We start from the raw sequence: 21989 nt of genomic DNA, 5'->3' as shown, positions 1-21989 counted from the left end.
AGCATAAGCCTTTTTGTCCTTTCTTTGACCAAGAACAGCCCCAATTGCATAGTTGCTAGCATCACACATAATTTCAAAAGGTAGGCTCCAATCAGGTGGTTGCATGATTGGTGCGATGATGAGCTTGCTTCAACTGCAAAAGGCATCCAAACACTCTTGGTCAAATTCAAATGGTGTGTCATTACTTAACAAATTAGACAAAGGTTTAGCTATTTTAGAAAAATCCTTAATAAAGCGTCAGAGAACCCGGCATGTCCTAGGAAACTTGAATTCCCTTGACATTGGTAGGAGGAGCCATCTTCTCTATCACTTCAACTTTGGCTTTATCAACCTCTATTCCTCATTAGACACCAAATGTCCAAGCACTATCCCTTCTGAACCATGAAATGACACTTGTCCCAGTTTAACACAAGGTCAGTATCTGCACATCGCTGCAAAATTTTAGAAAGGTTAGCCAAGCATATATCAAATGAAGATCCATAAATAGAAAAATCGTCCATAAAAACCTCCATTATGTCTTCAATGAAATCTGAGAAGATTGCCATCATGCACCTCTGAAAAGTGGCTGGTGCATTACACAACCCAAATGGCATCCTTCTATAAGCAAAGGTTACATATGGACAAGTAAAAGTGGTTTTCTTGATCATTTGGATGGATAGGGATTTGAAAAAACCTGAATATCCATCTAAATAGCAAAAGTAAGAATGCCTAGCTAGTCTTTCCAACATCTGATCAATGAAGGGAAGTGGAAAATGATCTTTTCTAGTGGCAACATTTAATTTTCTGTAATCTATGCACATTCGCCAACTAGTCACTGTTCTGGTGGGAATTAATTCATTATTTTCATTTTTGACCACTGTCATTCCACCCTTTTTTGGGACAACATGTCTTGGGCTCACCCAAGTCATGCGAGATGGGATATATGATCCCTGCATCAAGCAACTTCAAAATTTCCTTTTTAACAACTTCTTTCATATTTGGGTTCAACCTCCTCTGATGTTCAATAGATGGTTTACAATTTTCTTCCAAACTGATTCTATGCATGCAAAAGTGTGGGCTTATTCCCTTAATGTCATCTATGGTGTATCCCAAAACTTTCCTAAATTTTCTCAACACTCTTAACAACTTATCAGCTTCTAAAGTACTCAAGTTTGAATTTAAAATTCTTTGGATAAGTGTTATTAGTGCCAAGAAATTCATACCTGAGCTGAGAAGGAAGTTGCTTAAGTTCTACCTTAGGTGCATCTTCTTCCTTGAATGATGATTGCTTAAATTCTGCTTTTTCCTTTTGTGTGAGTTGAAAAACTGGAGCAGAAATGAATGGTGGACTTCCCTCTAAGTGTTGAGTATATGCAGCTACATGAGGGTTGTCATAGTCTATGCCTCCTCCATGAACCAAACAATTTTCAAGTGGATCTTCTGGATATTTCTTTCTGAAGTGTTCTTCAACCAGCTCATCAATGATATCAACTCTCAAGCAAGTATCAGCTTCAGAATGATGCTTCTTCATAGAGTTATTAATATTGAAAATTAATTGCTCTTCACCAACCCTAAGAGTAAGCTTTTCTCCTTTCACATCAATCAATGCTCCTGCTGTAGCTAGAAAGGGTCTCCCCAAGATAATTGGAATATTAGAATCTTCCTCCATGTCCAAGATGACAAAGTCAACAGGTATGTAGAACTTTCCAACCTTCAGGGGCACATTCTCCAAAATCCCTTCAGATACTTGATTGTTCCACTACCAATCAAGAGAAATGTGGGTTGGCTTTAGATCTCCCATGTTGAGCTTCTCATAGATAGAAAGGGGCATAAGGCTAACACTAGCCCCTAAATCACATAGAGCTTTTGTAGAACAAGATTCTCCAATGTGGCATGGAATTGAAAAACTCCCTGGATCCTTTAGCTTTGGAGGAAGTTTCCTTTGGAGGATAGCACTACATTCTTCTGTCAAAGCTACAGTTTCATCATCTTCAAGTTTTCTCTTGTTTGAGAGAATTTCTTTCAAGAATTTTGCATAAGAGGGCATTTGTGAAAGAGCATCAACAAAAGGCACATTTATGTAAAGTTTCTTCAAAACCTCTAAGAACTTCCCAAATTGCCTATCAAGCTTGGCTTTGTGAAATCTTTGTGGAAAGGGAAGTTGTGGCTTGTAGGGCTCAGGAGGTATATACTTCTCTTCTTTTCTTCAAATTTCTCCTTACATTTTTACTGCACTCTCTTGTTTTTCACTCTCATCGTTCCTTTTTCATTTTCTCTCTTCTCACTGTTTTCACTCTTCTCATCATTTATAACTTTACCACTTCTTAAAGTAATAGCTTGACAATGCTCTCTTGGATTTTCTGGTTGACTTGGAAGCTTTCCAAAAGATTTGGCACTTGAGGAAGATGCTTGTTGTGCAACTGGTTTTCCAAAGATACATTGTGTGTTTGCATTTGTTCCAGCCTTGCTTTCACCTCTCTCATCTCCTCATCATGCTTATTTTGGTTGGCAAGAATCATTGCAATAAAGCTTGATGGTGGAATTTCGTTCTTCTTTGTTTTGGTGGAGGGTTCATATTTTTCTGAAAATTGGGCAATGGTTGCCTATTTTGCTGATATGGAACTTGACTCAGTTGTGGTTGAAAATTCTGATTTTGAACTTGATTTTGCTGATTGCCCCATGAAAAATTGGGATGATTCCTCCAATTTGGATTGTAAGTTTGAGAATAAGGATTCCCCATTTGCTTGTTTCCATAATTACCAACATATGCTGCTTGTTCTCCATAATCTACTCCACATTTGGTAGTTTCCTCTGCATAAGCCACTTGTTGTGAACTTCCGGTGATGATGATGAACTAACCAACATACTCAAATCTTCCATCTTCTTAGCAATGACATTTGTAAGTGCATCAAATTTTGCATTAATCATGTTGAATGGATCAAGATCATACATTCCAGCAGCTTGCCTTTTCTGAGTTGGAGCTGGTCCTCTTGGACTACTCCAAAGATGAGTATTCTTTGCAATTTTCTCTAATAACTCATAAGCTTCATCTTCATGCTTTATAATAAATTCTCCTCTGTTTGAGCATCAATAATTCCTCTGATTGCAGGAGTGACATTTGTGTAGAAATTCGATTTATCATCCATTTTGGAATGGCATGATGTGGGCATAATCTCTCTAATTCCTTCCATCGATCCATGATTCATAGAGAGTTTCATCTTCTCTTGGTCCAAAGTCGTCATTTGATTCCTCAGCTCTTGAGTTTTTCCAGGTGGAAAATATTGTGCAAGAAATGCATCAGTTAGTTGCTCCCAATTTGTAATGGAGTTGTGAGGTAAAGAATCAAGCCAATCCAATGCTCTATCTTTCAAAGAGAATGGGAATAGCTTCAATCTTGCTGCATCATCAGACACTCCAGGTTGTTTTTGCATGTCGCAAATCATAGCAAACTTCTTCAGGTGTGTGTGTGGATTTTCAGAAGGATGTCCTCCAAATTGAGAGTTTTGGATCATTTGAAGAACTCCAAAATCCATTTTGTAACTGTTCGCATCAATCCTTGGTCTTGCTATGCTCTCTCAAGTCATCAAAGCGAGGAAAAGCATGATCCATCATACTTCCCCTAGGCACGTTTGCATTAACAACTTCTTCCCATTGGGCTTCATTTTCATTGTTTTGACCATTTCCAGCATTACCAACACCAATTCTAATTCTTTCATCAGCCATATCTGCTTCTAATTCAGTTTCTCTCGAAGCTTCCTTCCTTCTTCTGGTTTCTTTCTTGTTGGCCTTACAAAATTTCTCAATTTGAGATTAAACGATGAGTTGTGTCACTTGAGCTTCTAGCTCTTCTCATAAAAGATTAAAGTACGAAAAGAACAAACAAACACAAAATGAAAAGATAACAAAGATAAAACTAAAAACAACTAAAATAATCAAGAATTCAATCTTAAACAAACAACTCCCCGGCACCGGCGCCAAAAACTTGATGCGTCCCAACCGCAAGTGCACGGGTCGTACAAGTAGTATAGAAAAATATCGATCCCACGAGGAGTTGTGTTAATGATTGAATTTTCGATATAAAAGTTGACTAAATTGAAGTATTTATGAGATTAAGTAATGAATTAATGGGTAATGGAGTATGAAATCTAAATGTGCATATTTAATATTCCATTCAACAATGTATTAATTAAACTAAAATTGCATCAAATAGAAATAAGCAAGTTCAAATATGGCAATATTTAAAATGGCAAATGATTAAATTTGATTAGAAATTAACAATGGTAAAAAGGTGATTCCGGAGTTCGGGATTTCATATTCGAGCTATTTTGGCATTTTAAATTGGTTGTCCAATCTTATGAAACTTATGAGTTTTAAGGAGATTAATCCTTAAATCCTTTGAATTCCCTTTCGAGTGAGACAAAGAGTGCCTTAATCAAACTAATCCTACTTTCGTGGACTTAGAATTAATTAAGACCCATTAAGTTCTTTAATTAATCATGAATCCTCTTAATCCTTAGCCTATTTCTAGGTCTAAGTTAATTAAGTCCAATTTCACGATTATCTATCACAAGGTCTTCTCCTTTCTGCTTCAACCATGGATTAAGAACATTACTCAATGGGATCCTACATTAAGCATGTCATTAAGCATACAAGAAATGAATAAAACTCATTAAGACCACAAAATATGGATTACCCAATCAAAATCCACAAAATATCTCAAATATTACAACCCTTACTCCAGAATCAAAAGTAAACTACTCACTATCCATAATGCTTACAAGATATGATGAGTTTAAATGGAAATAAAGCTTTAATCTAAGCTAAGTAAGTAATTAAACACTAGAAATGTAGAAAAGTGTAAAGAAAGAAAGAAATCTGCAAATCTTAGTTGAAAATGGTGTGGAAGGTGAAAATGACTCCTCAAATTCGCTTAGCCTCCTCCTTTCTTTCTTTGCTCCTTGCCCCCTTTTAAAATGAGAAAATGGGACTATTTATAGCATTTTTCTGACATGGAGCCCTAAAATAGTATGTTCTAGGAGGAATACATTAAGGGAATCTTCTGACTCATTAATGAACTCTTTATGGGATCGCATAAGTGGTGCATAAGTTATCTGATCCCTTATGCGATTACTGGTTCGGGTCACTTATGCGAGTTGCATGACTTGGTGCATAGGTTATGCACAAATTCGTGAATGTGCATAAGGGAGGTGAGAATGTGCATAAGCTATGCAGATCTCCTTATGCACATTTAATTTGGTTCTGGAACAGTGATCTTCCTCCTTATGCAGAACTGCATAGCTTATGCGGCAAGTTATGCACAGTTTGGTCAATGCATATTTCAGCTTGAAAACTTGTTTTTGGCATCTTTTTGCTGTAGAAGACACTCCTCAATGGCAAAATTCTCTTTAGTCCTTCAAAAACACCATTTTTCCTACAAAACAAAGCAAAAATTACAAATTAATCCAAAGTTGACAATTATGGAAAACTAACTAAATAACTAATGAAATTAGCTAAAAATGACTAATAACCAAATAAAATGATTGTGAAATTAGACCTAAATGACTATGCAAAATATGTGCATCACTTCTAAACCCGACACATAATTTTAAACAAAAGGAAAGTCCAAACGTGAGATGAAGGGATAACTTAATTTATACATTCAATTAATAAGAAATCAACATACCATAAATTTTGGTAAAATTTATTATATTTTTGGATAGAATTCATTATAATTTATTAAGTTTTAATTATAAACTAAATTAGTGTATACGGGCAAAAACAATTCTCAATTGATAAAAGTTATTATATATATTTTGTAGTCAATATAAAAATGTTATCTTTTTTCTCTTTTTAGATATTGCTGCAAGTTAGTATTTGTCATGGATGTTGTATATATTACAAGTTTATATATGATTGATTTGAATTTTTTTTTTTTAAAAAAAAAACTATAAATCCAGTGATTAGTTTGAAAAATCTGATGATAATAAAAAATTATGAAACTATACAAAAAAAAAATACAATACTTACACGTATAATTAAGTTAGTCTTATGCGCAAAAAGGTGGTCTTAATAGTTCTTAATTAAGAAATAGAAAATTTAGTTCTTTAATATTATTGTCTTAATACTTAAAAATAGGATAATTACTTTTCTCATCTTTGAGTTATGTTAAAATTAACACATATATCTTAAAAAATTAATAATTTAATTTTTATTTTTATTCCATCAAATTAAAAATCATTCTATCTATATTTGAAAATAGTATATTTTCTTTTCAATTTAATAGATTCAAAATATATGTACTAAACTATTAATTTTTAAAAAAGTTAAGGATATATGTGTTAATTTTAATAAAAAAAATAAAAATAATAACTTACCTTTAAAAGCATTTTATTAATTTCTTATACAATTAATAAAAATTTGAATGGATGGACTTGTTGGAAATCTCATATTGAAAGAATATAAAGTAAAAAGATAATATATAAATAGTTAGATTATAATATTAAATTGACTAATTATTTTGATGAGTAAAGTAACTCAATTATTTAAAATATATTAAATTTTAATTTGATTAATATTTTTTTTAAATTTAATAATACTTTTAAATTTAATGAAACTAAAATATATGTATAAAATAGATAAATTGGATTTAAGTAAAAAAAATCTAATTGAATTTAGTTATGGAAGGAAAACGTGTCCATCTTAACTCATGGTGCCCAACCCCAATACATATGAAATTGGTGGCAGTTGACTTGGACGTGGGCGTTGAACTCTCTTCCCATGCAGCTACATGATAAAGCCGAGTGGCTGTGATCCATGATAGTGTTTTTTTAATAGAGTATATTATGGCTCAGATGAAAATTTTACGTGGAAAAATGGCTAAGAAGCCATAAAAGGGCTGCAAGTGTGAGTGAGATTCTTGGTTCACGAAGCCATATATATCTTGCACTGGTTGGAGCTAGATAGTGCTGAAATTATTGTAGTGTAAAATTTATTATAGGGTTAATTCATTAAAATTAATTGCTAATCGATTTAATAATTCATTTAGTCGATTGTAATGAGCTTAGTTACAAATAGCAATGACAATCAAATCGGTTATTAAATTAATTAAACTTAAAAATAAAAATTTTAATAAAAAATTATCAGTTGCTAGTAGCTACCGATTTAACAATTAAAATCGATTGCTAATAGCAATCGAAACATAATCAGTTTCAAAAAATTTAGTGTCTTTAATTTTTTTAATTTTATAATCATTTTGTAAATTATTTATTACTTACAACTAATTTAGCAATCAAAAGCTAGTTGCTAATTTAAAAAAAATTGCAAAAAATTAAATTTCTAAATAAAAAATAAAAATTCAAATAAATAAAATTTTCAAAATTATTAATAAAAATTAGTACTAAAAATTAATATAAAAATATTATAAAAAAATTACCATATATATATATATATATATATATATATATATATATATTATAACAAAACAACTACTAAAAATTAATACTACAAATAATGTACTAACAAAAAATATATTTGTATAAAAATTTTTATTTTATGTCAAAAAAATAAATTAAATAAAAAAGATGAAAAAGAAAAAGAAGATGAAAAAGAAAAAAGATGAGAAAGAAAAAGATGATAAAAATAAAATAAATAAAAAAGAAAAATATGATGAAAAAAAAAAAAGATTAAGAAGAACATATGTGAGAAAAAAAGATGATGAAGAAAATATATTAGAAAAGAAAAGACGATGAATAAAATATATAAGAATGAAAAAGATGATAAAGAAAATGAGAGAAAAGAGAAAAAAATGAGCAGTGGGGAAAGAAAATGAGTTGTAATTAGCAAATTAGCAATCAATTTTAGCAACTGATTGTCGACTGTTAATTTCTTTTAAAAATTGGATTGTAATTTTTGAGGAAAAAATTTTGCAACCGATTTTTAATTAGTTGCAAAATCGGTTGCCAATAGCAATCAATTTCAATCAGTTGTAGAAATCGGTTGTAAATCAAAATAAAAAAACAAAAAATAGGTGAAAATTTTGGTGAAAAAAATCAGTTACTAATGGCAACCCATTTTAATCGGTTTCAAAAATTGATTAATGTTAGCAACCAATTCACAAATCAATTACAAATAAAAAAAGTAAACAAAAAATTAGGCAGAAATTTTTAGAAAAAAAATCGATTGCTGTTAGTAACCGATTCGCAAATCAGTTGGAAATAAAAAAAAAGAACAAAAAATTGGGTGAAAAGTTTTGGTAGAAATTCATTTGCAAATAAAAAAAAAAAGAACGAAAATTTTTTAGGAAAAAAAAAATAGCATTTGATTTACAATTGATTGCAAAAACTGATTGATATTTAACAATCGACAAGGAGTTGATCGCTAATTTTTACAATTAATTGTAAATCGATTGCTAATTCTGAAGTCAATTAAAATAATTTTTTAATTTAACAATCGATCTATTAGCAATTAATTTTAAAATCGATTGCCATTGAAAACATGTTTTAACAATCGATTTCTTAATCAGTTATTAATAGCAACCGATTTTAAAATCGGTTGCTAATTGTATAATTAAGATTTTTCTAATATTGATTAGTAATTGATTTAATAGCCAATTATAAATTAATTACTATTAGCAATCGATTTTAGCAATCAATTATAAATTAGTTACTAATAACAATCAATTTAGCAACTGATTCTTGAATTCATTGTTAAATTTTTTTAAAATTAGCTATTTTACTAAAAAAGAAAAAACCAAAAGCATAAATCGGTTGTAAAATTAGTTGTTAACGGTAACTGATTTTATTTATTTATAAAAATCAATTGTAAAACTGATTATTTTTTTTAAGTGTTACCTATAACATTTTATAAAATCATAAAAATTTATTTTAATCATCATAATTTTAAGTATATCTTATACTCACATTATTGTGAAAAACACAGATATGAAATACATTTGTGTTATGATATAAATATTTTAAAATAAATATTTTAAAAAATTTAAAATACAATACATAAAGGGCATGTTAATAAAAAAATACATTTATTGTAATATATATATATATATATATATATATATATATATATAAGTGTTTTTAAGTTGAGTTGCTTTTGGATATTACCAAAAAATTTATATCCTGAGTAATTATATTTTTTTAATTAAATATTTCAACACATAATAAAATGGATTTATGTTTATTTGTACTTAAAGCCTACTAGACATTCACATGTGAGAATTTATTAGAGATAAACTATTCTTAAAACACTCACTTATAAGTTTAAACTTTTAAATTAAGAGGTTTTCTTATATAAAGAAGAAAAATTAAAATTATTTTAGTCATGTAATATATAATTAATGATAATTATAACAAATTAAGAGTGTTAAAATAATTTTACCATAATTTTTTATGGTTTACCATAAAATCTTATGAACAAATATAATGGTAATTAAATTAATAATTTTCATAATATATATAATTTCTAAGAAAATGATACAATTACGCGGCAATATTTTTTTTTAATATTAATTAAACTAATTTTAATTATTATTTAAGAAATTAAATATTAGAGTGTATATATGAGATAAATTCATGTACATTTTTATTATTTTTTTAATGAAATTATATAATTATCCTATAATTTTATATAAGATAATTTATATGAAATGACAATCTAATAATATACAAAAATTTAAAAGTAAATGAGTCTCAAAATATATTAACTATTATTATCTTAATATTATTATCTTTAATACTTAAAAATAGGATAATTACTTTTCTCATCTTTAATATTAACACATATATCTTGAAAAATTAATAATTTAATTTTTATATTTTAATTCCGTTAAATTAAAAATCATTATATCTATATTTAAAAATAATATATTTTCTTTTCAATTTAATATATGAAATAAACTATTAATTTTTAAAAAAGTTAAGGGATATATGTGTTAATTTTAATAAAAAAAAAACTTACCTTTGAGAGTATTTTATTAATTTCTTATACAATTAACAAAAATTTGAATGGATGGACATGTTGGGAATCTCATTTTAAAAGATTACAGAGTAAAAAGATAATATATAAATAGTTAGATTGTAATATTAAATTGTTGAATTACTTTAATGAGTAAAGTAATCAATTATTTATATAAATCATATTAAGATGTATAAAATTTTAATTTTATCAATACTTTTATTAAATTTAATAATATTTTTAAATTAATAAAATTAAAATATATGCATAAAATAAATAAATTAAATTTAAATAAAAAAAATTTAATTAAATTTAGTTATGGAAGGAAAACGTGTCCATCTTAACTCATGGTGGCCAACCCGAATCCATATGAAATTGGTGGCGGTTGACTTGGACGTGGGCGTTGAACTCTCTTCCCATGCAGCTACATGATAAAGCCGAGTGGCTGTGATCCATGATAGTGTTTTTTTAATAGCGTATATTATGGCTTAGATGAAAATTTTACGTGGAAAAATGGCTAAGAAGCCATAAAAGGGCTGCAAGTTTGAGTGAGATTCTTGGCTTCACGAAGCCATATGTATCTTGCACTGGTTGGAACTAGATAGCGCTGAAATTATTACAGTGTATAATTTATCATAGTGTTAATTTATTAAAATTGATCACTAATTAATTTAATAATTGGTTTAGATAATTGTAATGGACTTAGTTATAAATAGTAATTGATAATTAAATTAGTTATTAAATTAATTAAATTTTAAAAATAAAAATTTTAATAAAAAATTATCATTTGCTAGTAGTTACCGATTTAACAACTAAAATCGACTGTTAAAAATTTTAGTGTATTTAATTTTTTTTTTTAATTTTGTAATTATTTTATAAATTGATTATTATTTATAACTAATTTAGCAATCAAAAAGTCAGTTATTAATTTAAAAAAAATTATAAAAAATTAAATTTCTATATAAAAAATAAAAATTCAAATAAATAAATTTGTCAAGAATTATTAAAATAATAAATTATTAATAAAAATTAGTACTAAACATTAATATTAAAATATTATAAAAATATTACTAATAATAATTATTATAAAAAATATTAACAGAAAATCAAATATAAAAACATATTTATACGATAAATTACAAAAAAATTATCATATATATATATGTGTGTGTATTATAACAAAACAATTACTAAAAGTTAATACTACAAATAATGTACTAAAAAAATACATTTGTACAAAAATTTTATTTTATGTCAAAAAAATAAATTAAATAAAAAAGATAAAAAAGAAAAAGAAAAAGAAGATGAAAAAGAAAAAAAATAAGAAAGAAAAAGATGAAGAAGATAGAAGATAAAGAAAAAGATGATAAAAAAAATAAATACAAAAGAAAAGTATGATAAAAAACTGATTAAGAAGAACATATGTGAGAAAAAAAAATAATGAAGAAAATAGATGAGAAAAAAAATAATGAAAAAAATATGTTAAAAAAAAAGGTGATGAATAAAATAGATAAAAATGAAAATATGATAAAGAAAATGAGAAAAAAGAGAAGAAAGAGAAAAAAAAGAAGTAATGGGAAAAGAAAATGAGTATTAGTTTATATAAGCGAATTAGCAATTGATTTAACAACTGATTATTGGTTGTTAATTTTTTTTAAAAATTGGGTTAGAATTTTTGAGGAAAAAATTTTATAACTGATTCTCAATTAGTTGCAAAATCGATTGCCAATAGCAATCAATTTCAATTAATTTTAGAAATCGACTGTAAATCAAAATAAAAAAACAAAAAATAGACAAAAAATTTTGGTGGAAAAAATTGGTTGTTAATAGCAACATATTTTAATCAGTTTCAAAAATCGATTACTGTTAGCAACCAATTTAGAAGTCGATTGCAAATAAAAGGGAAACACAAAATTAGGTGAAAATTTTTATAAAAAAAAAATCGGTTGTGTTAGTAATCGATTCGCAAATCGGTAAAATCAAAAAAAGAAAATAAAAAATTGGGTGAAAATTTTTGGTAGAAAATCAGTTGCAAATAAAAAAAATGATAGGAATTTTTGGGGGAAAAAATTAGCATTCGATTTACAATTGATTGCAAAAATTGGTTGCTATTTAACAACCAACAAGGAGTCGGTTGCTAATTTTTGCAATTGATTATAAATCGATTGCTAAATTTGAAGCCAATTAAAATAATTTTTTAATTTAACAATCAATCTATTAGCTATTAATTTTAAAATTAGTTGCTATTAGCAACATATTTTAATAATCGATTTCCTAATCGGTTGCTAATTGTATAATTAATATTTTTTTTAATATTGAATAGTAACTAATTTAATAGCTAATTATAAATTGATTGATATTAGCAATCAATTATAAATGGGTTACTAATGACAATCAATTTAGCAACTAATTTTTGAATTGATTGCTAATTTTTTTTTAAATAACAATTTTATTAAAAAACATTAAAATCACAAATCAGTTGTAAAATTAGTTGCTAATGGTAACTGATTTTATTTAGTTACAAAAATCAATTACAAAACTGATTATTTTTTTTTTCAGTGTTACCTATAACATTTTATAAAATCATAAAAAATTATTTTAATCATTATAATTTTAAATATATCTTATACTCACATTATTATGAAAAACACAGATATAAAATACATTTGTATTACGATATAAATATTTTAAAATAAATATTTTAGAAAATTTATAATACAGTACATAAAGGCATGTTAATAAAAAAATGCACTTATTGTAATTTATATATATATATATATATATATATATATATATATATATATATAAGTTTTTAAGTTGAGTTGTTTTTTGATATTACCAAAAAATTTATATCCTGAGTACTTATATTTTTTAAATTGAATATTTTAACACCTAATAAAATGGATTTATGTTTATTTGTGCTTAAATCCTACTAGACATTTACGTGTGAGAATTTATTAGAGATAAACTATTCTTATGAACTTTTAAATTAAGAGGTTTTTTTATATAAAGAAGAAAAATTAAAATTATTTTAGTCATGTAATATATAATTAATGATAATTATAAGAAATTAAGAGTGTTAAAATAATTTTAACATAATTTTTTATGATTTACCATAAAATCTTATGAACAAATATAATGGTAATTAAATAAATAATTTTCATAATATATATAATTTCTAAGAAAATGATCCAATTATGCTGTAATATATATTTTTTAGTATTAATCAAACTAATTTTAATTATTATTTAAGAAATTAAATATTAGAGTGTATATATGAGACAGATTCATGTACATTTTTATTATTTTTTAATGAGAAATTATATAATATTCCTATAATTTTTTATAAGATAATTTATATAAAATGACAATCTAATAATATATAATAATTTAAAAGTAAATGGGTCTCAAAATATATTAACTATTAAATAAGTTTTTTTTAATATATATATATGTGTGTGTATTTTTAAGTATCAACCTATAATTAGCTGGCAATTTTACATAATTTCTCGCAATTTTACAAAATTTCTCTACAATCACGGTAATACTTCTTTCAAAGCCCATTCGCTAGGAAAATTAGATTAGACAATGGTAATTTCATGTAGGATACCCTACATGAAATGGATAACCAATCATAAAATAACAATTAAATTATAATTGATCTCATCAAATTTAGTTTTATATTTATATTGAATTTTTTTTTAAATAATACTATCATTTTATATTTAATTATTATTTCCTGATTAATTTACTATTTCATATTAAATATTAACAAGAAATTATGATTGTACTAAATAATCTCTTCGTTCGTTGTACTAGTTCAACGTACGTTCGAAATCTCTTTGAAAATTGCAAGCCTGTTCCTTGATTCACTGTCGCTGCAAGAGAGATCCATTTTGCAGAATTATATCATCATTTAATTTTCAATAATAATAATAATAATAATAATAATAATAATAATAATAATAATAATAATAATAATAGAGCTTTTTGCCAGATTTTTTTTATGCGATTTAAATTCATTTGGGATTCATAAAACTGTAAATGGTCTAAGAGAAACGGAGGTCAGGACTTAGGAGGTGTGAAACAATACCAAATATCTTGTTTTGAGAATTTATTCAATTCAATCAATGTATATATAATGCATATATTATAATAATTAATTATGACGAAATTTATATGAGATTTATTATAATTAATTATTATAATATAACTGTTATATATATAATAATTACTTTTTACATATAATTATATCTGTTCCCTTTTTCTTAATTCTTTAGCCATTGATCCACAGTAGACTTCTCCTGTTCTCTCAATCGAAGCAGACCAGTATACATATTTTGAAAGTCAGCTCAGATTTAAGGGATTTTCGTGATTATTGATAGTGTGTTCCGCAAGTGCACGGGTCACAGTAGTATAGTTTTAAAAATGATATCGATCCCACAAGGAATTGTGCTTAAATCGAAAATAAAAGTATAAGTTAATTAGAATGAAAAAATTTAAAGATGTAAAATGAAATTTGGAATTAAAATTGGTATTTGAGGAATTAAAACTAAATCAAACAATTAACTAAAATTAATTAAACTAGATTACCAAAAATTAATTTGAAATTTCTATTTATGAAATTGAGAGGAATTAAATCTAAATTCAATAAAAATTAAAGTGATTCTAGAGATTGGATTTTCAATATTGTTTGCATGTGGTTTATCCCTAATTTAGCCAAACACATGTGAATTGCAATTTTGAGGGAAATCAATTCTTAAATTTTTGAAACCTTTTTCAAGCATTTCAAAGTTGGTTTTCATTAAATCAAACCCTGTTTTCACGGTATTTCAAACCTAACAAAAACCCAATTAAAGCTCTAATTGATTTTGGAAAATCCCCTTAATTCTCTTAGCTTATCTCTAACACCAAGAAAACCAAGTTTATTGCAAGATTATCTATACCAAATATTCACTTTTCAGTCAATCTATTAAGGATTAAAGCTTAACTTAATAAGGGCCCATTCATCAAGCAAGGCAATAAGCACACAAGCAATAAATCAAAATGTAACAATCCTCATTTAAATGACTAAATCAGTTCAAAACCACAATACAAAACAATATTTACAAACCCATCTCTAGAATCTCAAACAACTACTCACTAATCATAGTTTCTAAACAAACCCAAATGTATAAATGAAGAAATAATGGAAATGTAAGCTAAGGAGTAGAAAAACCCAGAAGAATGCTGCTGAAGCTGCTGCTGGAAAGTGCAGAAAGAGCCCCCTGCTGCTGCTACTGCAGAAATGCTTCATGTGCTCCCTCTTTCTCTCTTTCTTTTCTTGCCAAAAAAAAAATGCCTCCCTTCCTCCTTATGGAAAGAAAATGATAAAGGAGACTTTATATGGGTTAGGGGTCTGCCCTAGAATGGGTAAAAAGGGGGAAGGTTCCAGAGAAAGTGAGGTAAAAAATCAGAGTAACGCAAATGCCACGTCAGCCATTTCCAGTGAAAACGACATAAGCTGAACCGGTTGTGTCGCGGGTTGTGTCGCGGGTTGTGTAACAATCTGCCTGAATATCTGACGATCGACACAACCTACGACTAAGCTAAATTGGTTGTGCTGCAGGTTGTGTAACTCTCGGCCATTTTTTTACTCAACTTCAAAAATTTTTGCAATTCAACTCTAATCTCCTCTAAATGGCTACTTTGATCAAAATACACCAAATTTCTCCAAATTTAGCCTACAAAACAAATAAATTCCAAAAATTAGACTAAGAAGTGTGAAAATTATAAAATTGACTAAATATATGCGAATATCTATAATAATAGTTATGAACAAGGGTAAATTATGTGCAAAAATTACACCTAAATGATGATCTAAAATGCATGTATCAAATTCCCCCATACTCAAACTCTTGCTTGTCCCCAAGCAAAATTTCATTAAAACTCATTTGGAAGGGAATAGAATCAGTCTTTGAAAACACAAAAATCACTAATCCAAACCACCAACTTATCCCTAGCCACCAACATTCCAAGTTCCCACCAGCGAAGCACAAAGAATGAAGCAATCACTCTCAACAATTACAGAATAGCTAAGAATTAACCAATCAACCCAAGCAACAAATACCAATCAGCTACAAGAGTCAATTATGCCAAAACAAACCTAAATGAAATAGATAGCCAATGTGTCTCAAATAGATGGTGAGTAATGTATGGACGATTATATTGCCAAACCCATATGCAAGCATAAAAGATCTAACTCCACTAATGTAACAAGCATTTTTCCAAGAATCATTAGGTCTTTTTAAGGGTTGTAATGGGGTCCAATAGGGCAAAATTGTGGTTAACAAAGAAAGAGAATAAGGTAAACAAAATATGAGAATAATATTAATCATGAAACTCAAAGTGCATCCATTTTTTTTTTTTCAATAGAATTTTTTTTATCAAGAGGAAAGAAATTCACAATGAATCTCAAGTGCTATCACAATAAAGGGACTACTTTTATAATATATATTTTATTTTGTATGCATCCCTATTTCATGTCACACCCAAAATTACCTTTGGGATATTTTGGTGACCTTTTTTTTTTTTAATATCATTATTATTATTTTTATTTTTATTTTATTTTATTTTATTTTTTTTATGCACTTGATTGCTAAAATATTATTCTCATAAATAGGTGGTAGTGTTTAGGTTTTATGGCTAGGTAAATGATTGGGTTCCAGAGAAATTAGGGACTTAAGGTTCAAGGGGGTTTGCAAGGGTTGAAATGAAATTAAGGTAGGTTAAGGCTAAATGTGAGGTTTAAAGTATGAAGGAATGCCTAAATCATATTCTTATCAAATGCAAGTTAAAAATTTCGCTTTGAAAAATCTAGGATGCTTGTTCTAGGAATGGTGAGACGACAATGACCATTTTCTTCCTTAAAGGCTTATTCAGACACTCAAAACTCAAAATAACTAATCAGAATCTGCATACCTAGATGAATGTATTAATTTTCAGCTATTAAGTAAGAGAAAGAATAATGCTTAAGACTTTGTACCCAGCTGGAACTTTCATTCCACTAACCATCTAAAAGCAAGTTGGATTGCTTGAATAAGTGGCTTATGGAATTCAAAGACTGGTTTAAAAATCCAAAAAAAATTTTAAATGAATAAATGAAATGCATGAGTGTAAATGTATAGTCAACCTATATGTAACTAAGTATGCATAACTAAGTATATGAAGCTATATGTAGTGTATATAAGTGAATATGTACAAGTATGAAGTAATGAATGAGTATGTTACTATATGCAAATGAAAAAAAAGGAAAAATAATTTTTGCAAAAAATTTACCCTCTCCCTTATACTCAGAATGAACATTGTCCTCAATGTTAAAAGAGTGCAAGGAATGGGCTAATTTGGCTATATGTGCATAAAGAATTATTACCCTGTTGCATAAGCGATGGCACAACTTGTGTTGAAAGTGACATAAGCTGAGATGAGAATTGTTACCTCATTGAAGTGCAGCCAATTTAATTAAAGAAAATTTGGACAGCTGCTGCACTCATTGCAAAAGAAACAGTGCAATGGAATCCATTAAATCAATTAAACTCAAAAAGTTGGAATAGGAAGGTTAAGCTCAAAAATATAACCATCAAGTGTAAATCCGAAGTAGCAAATCAAAGCAAGTGAGCAATGTACTAAAGATATAAAAGAAAAATGTATTTTATGAGGAATTAAAAAAAAACTGAATAAGTAAATGGTTCAAGTAAAAGAAAAACAACACAAGCAAAATATTAACTAAATAAGTTCAAAATACTAATTAATTAAGCAACGAAATTAAAGACATGAAATGTAAATGGAGAGTAAAAGCTGGTCAGTCAGGTATGAGAACTCCTTTGCCCTTGCCATCTTGTGGAGGTGGTGGTGCTTTTGGTGGTTGCTGCGGAGAGATGATGCTCAAAATCAGTGCTTGGTTTGTTTCGATCTGCTCTAGCTTAGCTCGCATGACTTTCAACTCGTCTTGCATTTCAGCACTTCTATCCAAATATATATTAGCTAAATCCCTTAATGTTTGAAAAGAGACATCCGTCATTTGCCGAAAAGAATAGATCTCATCACTAAGATTCTCCATGAATGTCAAAAGGGTTGCCATGGATGGTCCAGAAGCTGTTGATGAAGCAGGTTGGGCAGCTGGTGGAGCCTGGCGTGGAGGTTGTGTAAAAGGCTGCTCGGATGGTTTCTCAGATGCTGAGGAGGAGCTAATTGCAGTGGGAGAGCCAGGTGGTGGTGCGGTTGGTGCAGGAATCTCATACAGCTGGGTAGCTTGATTTTTGATACAAAATTTTTGGTTGGCCAAATGAGGTCCATCCAAAAATAGCAAACCAGTTGGAACAGCAGCACACTTGTGAACTTGAGGATTAAAGCCAAAATAATGTGCAATGGGTGTGACCAAACCTCTAAATACAATGTTACCAGTACCCCTAGTAGTTTGGCGGATCACATGACGGCAAAAATAATAACCAGGTGAAGCTCTTTTACCAGTTTTTGCACACCAAAAAAAGAATAAATCATACTAAGACATTGTACCAACACTAGGTCCTCTTCCCAAATTTGTATTTGTAATTAATCTCTGAAGCAATCTCAAGGAATGACTCTCAATCTTAGAGGCCTTACTGTGCCCCGATTTGAAAGTACCTGCTGAAGGTGCAATTTGCTGCCAAAATTCATACCCATTATAGTCCCTTTGGCTAGTGGGTATTTTGAACAAACCATCAGGTGGAAAGCCGAATATATGGTGAAAATTATCCATAGACAGCACCCTATCTTGACTAAGGCATCTAAAATTGATTGTTAAGTCATTATCCAAGGCATTCTTATGCTTATTAGTGAACAGGGAGGCCATAAATTCTTGCACTAGAATGGGGTAAACCAGTTCCTGCTTATGTGCAAATCGCACCCAATCTAAAGCATCTAACAGAGTCTGCATTTCATCATATATCTTCAAAGATTTAAGTGTAAACACATCCAAATACCGAGTTTAAATCATTTTTCGAGCTTCAACTCTTGCTTTATTTCTTTTCATTTCGGCAGTAGGTAACACCCAATGTCTAGCAGTAGGCAAAGAGGAGGGAATTGCGAAGTTACCTTTGGATGTTCTTGGGCGTTTGACACTGTGATTTTGGGATTCCACGGCGGACAGCCTTACTCCTTTTCTTTTCTTCTTCTTTCCTGGCATTTGAAGCCAAAAATTAATTACAAGATGGCAAAAGGAAGCTAATCTTACCTAAGAGCTTGTATTGGAGTACCGGTTCGATAGTTTAGGCTAGACTTTCCATGGATTGACCTTTTTGCTCATAACTACAGAATTTGAACTGAGTTAAAAAAAGGAAAAAAAAAAAAACAGAGAAAATTTCTTAAACTTGAAAAAAGAAGTGGAAAAGGGAAAGCCCAAAGCTGTATATGAATCCCGGCAAAGCTAATGCCACTGGCAATTGAGCTCACATCAATGAACTGGGCAAAGGAGACGGAGTCTTAGAGACGGAGGCAGAAGTCGCCCCCCCCCCACCCCACCTTTTTTTTTTCTTCCTTTTTTAAGCACGGGGACAATGAATAAAAATAAGGACGCATGCGGTATAATTTATTTTATTATTAAAATAAATATATAAGTATATAATTATTAATTTATTATTATATCATAAATTAATTATTATTATTTATTAAAAAATTTATAATTAATTTTAAGTTCTTATATGTAAAAGAAATATATTTTTTATAATAAATAAATATTTTATATTATTAATAAAAAATATTTAAAAAGAATTATAATGTGCTAATTAAGATATCAAAATATAAATAAATAAAATAAAAGTATAAATAATATTAATTTTTGAATTAAATGAAAAAAAAATTATATAGTATAAATAAAAAATAAAACTAAATTAACCATTAATATATTAAAATAATTTTAAAAATAAAACTGATATAAACTACAGCCGAAAAATATTATATAAGTTATCCATTAATTATCAATTTTATTTTTTAAATTTATCAAACACATTAATTCATTTATTTAGGTATTTATCAATCATCAGTTATATCCAATAGATAAACTAAATACTCTCTCACATGTTATAACTTTGCATTAGGATGAAATTACCATAAAAAATAAATATTTAGATATTCTTTTGAAATAGATTTATATTAATAATAAATATGATTATATTTTACACATATCTCAATTAAAATATATATTAATAAATTTTAATTTAATTATATTAAATAAAATATAATTAATATATAGTTTTTCCTTTTTGGGTGGAGATGACCATATAATACTTTTATTTCTATCTTCTTCGTGGGATTTTTAAATTTGTGAGAAGAATTATATTCACATTTTCTTAAATTTCTTTACCTTAACTTATTTGGTGGATAAAATGATTTCAAACAAATATTAATATGAGTTTATATGATACCATCAATTTATAGATAATGGAGAACTTTTATATATATATATATATATATATATATATATATATATATATATATATATATATATATATATTAATTTTCTAGGTCTTTATAAGAAGGTTTTTTTTTTTTTTTTTTTATTTCTGCAAGCTTTTTTATAACTGTGTAAGCAATTTGATGTTTTTTATTTTATAAATTTTGCATTTATTTATACTCTTATTATATAAATAAAATCTTTTTATTTTGATGAAAAAAAAAGGATACCAAACTTTTTTTTTTTTTAATAAGAAACTCTACCATGTCATACAAGAGAAGGGACAAAGATAATGTTAAAGGATTTTTTTTAAGTACTTAGAGACAAGGAAAGGCGCAATAAACAATGAAATGCTTATTTAAATCGAAACATTTTAGATGGTAAAAATTGTATTGTTTAATTTAAATTTAATTTTATTGTGAAATTTAAAGATAATAATGAGCAGGCTATAATAAAAATTATTATATTTGAATATAATTAATATATTTTATATCTGAATCTATATAATTAATATATTTTATATCTGAACCTATCTTAAATCTTATTAAAATTTATTATTTATCATTAAATTTATTCTAAATTTAATTATTATTATTTAAAAATATTTAAATTTATTTAATTTTATATATTTTAATTAATAATTTATATAAAAATATTTTTCATTAATAATTTATATTTTAAAAATTTAATAATTTTATAAAATATTTAAATTCTATTTATTTAAAAAATAATACATAAAAATTTATAAATATTATTATAAAAATATGTATTTTATATTTAATTTATTATTTATATAAATAAATTTAAATAACAAATATTCAATAGTAAAAGGATATTACTTTTTAAATTTAAATTTATCTCAAATTTAATTATATATTATCTAAATTCGTTCATTAGGCTTCAATTGAATGGAGTGCTATCACTATTTTAGAGCCTTTTTTAATGATTTATTTTTTATTTTTATAAAAAAATAGTAATTTTTTTTAAAAAATTTCGTGAAGGAAAATCTAAAGACCAATGAGATTATCATTATTAACGATAAGTTTTTATCATTTTTGTTACGGATTTTACACAAATATAATTCCACATAATAAAAAAATGGTGTGGAATTCTGGCATATGATTGATTTTGACAACTTTTTATCTGTTCCTTTAGCTTTAAGCCTTTGTTTGGATACATATAAAAGGGGAGAGAAAATAAAATACATGATGAAAAATAAAGTGACTTTTTTATATTTGAAAGTAGAAGAAAAATATTAAGAGAAAGAAAATAATATTTATTTTAAATTTGTTATTTTCACTTTAATTTAGAAAAAAAATAAACTAAATAAAAAGAAAAAATATATTTGGTTAAAAAAAATTATCTATATATCCTTATTTTTTTATTTTAACTTTTTAAATTATTTATAAAATTAAGAGTAAAATAATAAATTGAAAAAAATAATACATTTTTTTCTTCTTTCATCTCTTCTTAAATAAAAAAAATTAAATTTTATTTTTTTATTATTTTTTTTATTTTTAAATAAAAAATAAAAAATATTTTCCTCAGTTTATTTTCCCTCCCATCGTTTTGTATC

The 21989-nt window shown here is 27.0% G+C and overlaps 1 protein-coding gene and 1 non-coding gene across 2 annotated transcripts in view; one reads left to right on the top strand and one right to left on the bottom strand.

The window, feature by feature from the left end:
• Positions 1–19453, bottom strand: part of LOC110652321 (disease resistance protein RPS2) — a 48174-nt gene extending 28721 nt beyond the window's left edge. Inside the window, exon 1 of the mRNA XM_058151162.1 lies at positions 19196–19453. The gene's annotated coding sequence lies outside the window, so the exon portion shown is untranslated. The remainder of the gene's footprint in view (positions 1–19195) is intronic.
• LOC131182721 (small nucleolar RNA R71) lies at positions 3132–3236 on the top strand. Its single transcript, XR_009150982.1, has one exon. It is a non-coding gene; the product is annotated as a small nucleolar RNA R71 (small nucleolar RNA).
• Positions 19454–21989: the final 2536 nt, after the last annotated feature.

Source organism: Hevea brasiliensis, chromosome 8 (genome assembly GCF_030052815.1).
Source record: "Hevea brasiliensis isolate MT/VB/25A 57/8 chromosome 8, ASM3005281v1, whole genome shotgun sequence".
NCBI classification, from domain to species: domain Eukaryota; kingdom Viridiplantae; phylum Streptophyta; class Magnoliopsida; order Malpighiales; family Euphorbiaceae; genus Hevea; species Hevea brasiliensis.
Note: the sequence above shows the minus strand (reverse complement) of the source record. Positions and strands in the feature narration are given on the sequence as shown.